Genomic DNA, 5,875 nt, shown 5'->3' with positions numbered 1-5,875 from the left:
TTTTTTTTGTAGAATTTTGTAGAATTATTTCCGCCAGGGGCGCGCTGAGCGAAGCCTGTAATCCTCGCCACGTGTTGAGTGGCTCGTATTTACAACACCCAACCTACCCAGGTATCAAAATGATATCAAAATGTCAAGAAAAGGATAACTAAAAAAAGATACTTATAACTTTTTAATTGGCAGAAAAGATACCTTTAGGATTGCAAATAGTATCACTAATGTCCGCTTGGCGGATAACGTATTTATGTCCGAAATCTAACTATAAGATAACTTGTAGTGGATATCAAATTGCCAGCATATGGTAATCCTTTTTCAGTTGACAATACGTCAACTTAGAGTTATTAAATTGCTAAACAAATATAGTCACCCAGTAGACGTCTTATAGATATCTAAAAGAGGTTATCAAAATAGAATCTAAACGGCATCAATCAGTAATATCTTAAAGATATTATTTATAGGTTATATGGAACAGGTGCAGATAATAAAGCAGATAATAAAAGTTTATTATCTGAAATACGGATGTACGTAATATGAAGTTAATAATTATCTAAAATTATTTGTATATATATTACAAATAATTTTAGATAATTATTAACTTCATATTACGTACATCCGTATTTCAGATAACAAACTTTATTACCTGCAGCTCATCTCATATAGATATACACTCTATTTAAAAGAATAAAAATGTTTTTATTATTATTATTATAAATATGATAAATATCAAAACATGTTTCCTTGCAATTTTTCACGCAACTGCCGTTATGATTTATTGTTAGGGAAATCTTCAAACCACATTTTCAATTGCTCAGCCAGTTCCTTCTCGTCCGTAAATGACAAACTGTTCTCATTGTGCCTGACCAGTTCTGATAAACAATTATAATTGTATGTGCAAACTGGCAAACGGCAGCCAAACATGTCAACAACTTTCATTGGCAGATCCAGTCCATTGGATAGGTATGAAGGCACACACCTAAGTCTGCGCTAGCTAGTATTTTGGGATAATCCTCATTCTCAAGCCACGGCATCTTTATTGTGATATGTTTGCACTTTGTTAAATTAATGATTGCCATGTAGAAGTCCTTTAACGGTCCTTTGCCTGTAATCGCACAGACCAAGTCCGGCAAGTTTAACTCGCTAGTTATGCACGCGTTTTCGTACTCAAATAAGGCGCTTAATAGAATTGAGAAATCTTCATCCTCGGTCCAACTAGTGCTGGATATAACAAAGCCGGATCTTCTGGGTGAACTGGGTATCAATATGTCGTACTTTTCAGTTAATTTGTGCAGAAACTCATTTTTCTCTGTCAAAGTTATTGGGTGAAATTCATCCGCTGGTCTGTCATACAGGATTTTTGCTTGAATAGTCCATTTCTTTTCCAAATCTTCCTTCATCGCTTTAGTGACGCAGAAATTATACTTTGCTCTGCAGCCAAACGTCGTCTCGATAACTCTTGCAAATCTAACCAGGGCATGATCCTGTCCCAGGTTCAGTGCCATAAGCAAGTGGGCATAATTAGGCCAATCCATCGTAAACTGCGCCTTCATTAGCACACAATAAAGCCAGCATACCGGAATGGTTGGTATCGCGGATGGATTCTGCGTTATCAGCGAGTTTGATATGCGTTTGCGAAGTAACAGCCATGAGAGATCAGCCGTTTGCCATACCACTTTTATAATGTAACAGAGAAGACGTGGCAATCTGTTCTGCAACCCCGGAGGCGGTCGCAGATAGTGAACTCGTACGCGCTCATTTTCGTTGATTTCCTTCGACGGCGATGAGCCGGGGTAACCTACAACATCCACGGTGAAGCCCTCCCGCGCGATGGAGATCGCGTAGTACTGCATTCGCGGGCTTCTGCCGATGTCACCGAGCAGCAGCACGCAGACATTCTTGGTGGACTTGAATTTCTTCAGGTAGAGTTTACGCACGAAAAGAAGAACCAGCGGGAGCAATAAGAGTGTTAACATCAACATTGCGTATGAGACCGACGGAGAAGAACCTTATTATAAATATATTAGATTATAATTATTCTGGAGCTTTAATTATTCTGGAGATGTGCACGTTGTCGTCGTTTATCTACAGCCACTTTGGCTGCTTTTATTCGATCGCCCCCACGGCGAAGCCAGTCGGCAATCCGATCTTCAACAGATTTAATTGTTGCTCCGGAAAATGTGTTACGTACACAATCTGAAAACGTTGAGAAATATTATCAACATCACGAGACATAGTAACTCCTTTATGCCAAAGAATAACTCAACAAGACGATTTCACGTAACATTTGTCGACGTTGTTGAACATCTTGAGTGATTATTGCAAAATATATGGGGTTTCTATCATAATTCTAGAAAATTTCTATCAATCCAATCAATATATCCAGCAACGCCAACAAAGTGAAAATTAAATAAAATTTCAACTTAAAACCGTGAATATGTAACATGTGTGTGTATATATATATGTATATGTTTACATACCAATAATGAGATATGGGAATGTAAATTTTGATATCTTAGGTATATTCTCAGCTCCAAGGGTCCACACAACTTTTTGGGTCAAATCATCGGTCTGTAAGAGTATTCGCCGGGAGAGCGCGCCTGCTCCCGGGAACGCTCGAGACAAACGCGCGAAAAGGCGAGCACGTGAACGCCGCGAGACGCCTCGTCAGGTATTCACGTGTAAAGCCCGGATAAGCGCTAACCGAAGCTGAGCCGTGCCCGCGAAAAGCCCGGGACTCGCCTTTGTGAAGGGACCAGCGACGGTCGGTCCTGCGATCAGTACGCGATAATTAGACCGGAGTATCCGAGTTCATACGGATAAAGCCGTGCAGTGTTAGTGGACCATTTGTAACTTTATTGGTACTTTAAATACAGTGCAGTTATAATCAACCAAGTGGTAAATTCAGTGCTTGCCTACCCACTCAAGTTTCCCCATCATCCTGACCTAATCCGGCTATCCATTGTATTTCAGCAATTTCAGAAGTGGGATAAAGTTCCTTCGCGCGGGAAAAAACGAGTGCGCAAGCACGATCGGTGAAAAGGGTCGCGGTAGAGACGGAGCTAAGCGTCGGGGAGTGAGGCTACTCCGGCCGACGGTAGCCAGAGTCGAACGCGATCCGAGAAAGAGACACGGTCACCGCGAGAACATCTCGGTGGTTCACGAGGGAGCAGTGACCGCGTTATCGAGTGTATGGGGCGTACAAGGAAACAGAGCGCCATGGAGAGGAGCCTGTTCGAAGAGCTCACGACGGAGCAACTCCACGAGGAGGCACGAAAGCTCCGGCTCTCAACGGCGGGCAGTGCAGAGGCGGTAATAGACCGCATATTAGCCCACCTTGAGGAACCCGGAACGGCAGGAAAAGACGGCGGATTGGCGGGACCGACAGGAAAGGGACAACCGCCATCGGCCGGAGCGTCGAAAGAGGCGGCCAACGGACAAGTAGACACGACGAGTGTGCTACTGAGGATGATCGCCTCGATGGACTGTATGTTGAGCAACCAGAGGGAGGCTCAGCGGCAGCAACAGCAGGCGCTGCTACAGCACCAGCAGCAGTTCAACGCGTTATTGCAAGCGTTAACTGAGGGCAGACAGGCGGCGACGGACGGAGCACGGGGCACGGACCCGACGGGCGCAGCGAGGAATCTGGGGCAGCAGGTGGAAGACCACTCAGGAACCACAACGCCCATCAACGGATCCGCGAGGAGCCACGGAACGCCGGGAAACGCTCCGACGGGAAGTTCCGTCAAGTGCCTGGCCACGCAGATTCCGGAATTCGGAGGCACGACCGAGGACAACGTGAACGCCTGGGTACGGAGAGTAGATAAAGTGGCGCAAATACACGGAGCCTCCGACGGAGTCACGTTATTGGCAGCCTCCAGCCGGCTTGTAAAAGCGGCAGCAACGTGGTACCAAATGCAAACCGGAGCAGCCCTGGAATCGTGGGGAGGCCTCCGGCAGGAGATCCTGAAAATATTCGAACGTAAGGTACCGTTCTATAAAACCATGCAGGCGATAAAGGCGCGAAAGTGGGCGCCCGCCAAAGAGACATTCGATCAATACGCGATCGAGAAACTGGCATTGATCCAAAGGCTCGACCTGCCGGACCAAGACCAGATACACCTGGTGATCGGGGGTATCACCCTCCCGTCACTTAGAGCAACCGCATTGTCCATTATTGCTACGACGGTGGAGAGTTTCCTGGAACGGATGAGGCACATCACGGAAGGTATGGCTGACACCGAAAAGAAAACGACGGCACTCCCAGGGAACACCAAGGCCAAGGATCCCCGTTGCAGGAACTGTGGGAAGCAGGGCCATGATCACAAAGACTGCAAATCAGGAGTGACATGTTTTTATTGCAAAAAACCGGGGCATCGCCGGTACGAGTGCCCCTCGCAGGAAAATACAGCCAAATCGAACTCTTCGTCCAAGCCGTCGGCGAGCTCCACGGCAGCCAGCGTCACCACCGGGCAGGAAGAGGCCGAGACAGTTGCAACGGTCGCGGAAGGGTCAACCACGCTGAACATCCGGAGCCCCATCGTAACGGTATCCAGCCTGCAGGGGAACAGGACGGAGTTAGCAGCATTGGTCGATACGGGGAGTCCAGTCTCGTTCGTCAAAAGGGAAGTGTGGCGGCCGTAGGCGCCCCTACGGAACGGCAACACGGCCACCACAATACAACTCGCGACCGCGCGCGCGACGCGCGCGAAAACATTCAATCCGAGGGAGACACCCCCGGAGCAAAACTCCACGAGACACCGCTAGAAGCCGCATGAAAACAATAACATTCTCGGAATTGAAAAACGGTGAACTACAGTATAAAAGGGAGCGGAGATAAGCCAACTCTGCGAATCGACTCCAAAGATAATTCCTAGTGACGTATCGAGGACTCATGCGCACCAGCAAGCCGCGAGCAGTTGTTACGCCGAGGAGACAACCCCGAGCGGAACCAGCAGACGGAGTGCCTTCCTGCGACGAGACCAACACCGAGGATCTACCGAGAGCAGTCAGCGAGATCGTACCATTCGACGAGGGACCAAAGCAGTCGGCGGATCCTACAGAGAGCGGAGCTGCGGCAGAACCTACAGAGAGCGGAGCGGCGACTTCCGATCCAGTGCCAGCAGAGACAACGACTCGACGAGGCCGACCACACCTACGCTGCATCGAGTACCGGCCGTGGCAGCTACACAAGATCGAGCTCTCTCCACCTCGCTTAACGCGACCACCGCGGATCTTCATAAGCCCGTGGAATCTACGCGTGCGGCGCTTCACCAGCCCACGTTACATACAAGCGCGCCTGTTCTCTCCGGTCTCGCCGTTGCCACCGTCGCCGCGATCTCCACCACGCACGGGAAGGTGTCAGACGACGCAGACCGCAGCCGCGGAAGTACGCTCGCGAGGCACGCAAACCAGAGGCTGGACTACGAGCGAATCGGAATCCGAGCCGGAACCGGAGTGCCCATACGGTCCTATTAGGATGACCATTACGGCCCCTCACATATCTTACCGAGAGCGTAATCTAAACTACCGCGCTTCTCGGTAGATATATTTTTGCAACGCGCCGCAAGGCGCACAAACTCGATCTAAAACAAACGCTGTATATACTTGTACATATCTGTAAATATATCTCTATTCACATATCTCACTCTCGTCTATAAACGGACCTCACTACTGCGATCCTCCACCAGCGAGCGAACAATTCCTTCTGCGCAAACGACAACGGGCGAACGAGCCCCCATAGGAAGTATTCGAGAAACATATTAAACCATACGAGCACAAGCTCAAGTCGGTGAAACGTAATTTAAGGAATTTGAGCGATCACGCGCTAGACGTTACGGAAATAGTAGAAACAGATTTGAAATTAACACAGCTAGGCGAC

At 48.3% G+C, this 5,875-nt stretch overlaps 1 pseudogene; it reads right to left on the bottom strand.

Annotated features, from left to right (window-relative positions):
- Positions 1-582: 582 nt before the first annotated feature.
- Positions 583-2,637, bottom strand: LOC105556840 (annotated as a pseudogene).
- Positions 2,638-5,875: the final 3,238 nt, after the last annotated feature.

This window comes from Vollenhovia emeryi, unplaced genomic scaffold, assembly GCF_000949405.1.
Source record: "Vollenhovia emeryi isolate VEMERY1.0 unplaced genomic scaffold, V.emery_V1.0 DF939750.1, whole genome shotgun sequence".
Taxonomy (NCBI): domain Eukaryota; kingdom Metazoa; phylum Arthropoda; class Insecta; order Hymenoptera; family Formicidae; genus Vollenhovia; species Vollenhovia emeryi.
This window is presented reverse-complemented; position numbering and strand designations above follow the sequence as displayed.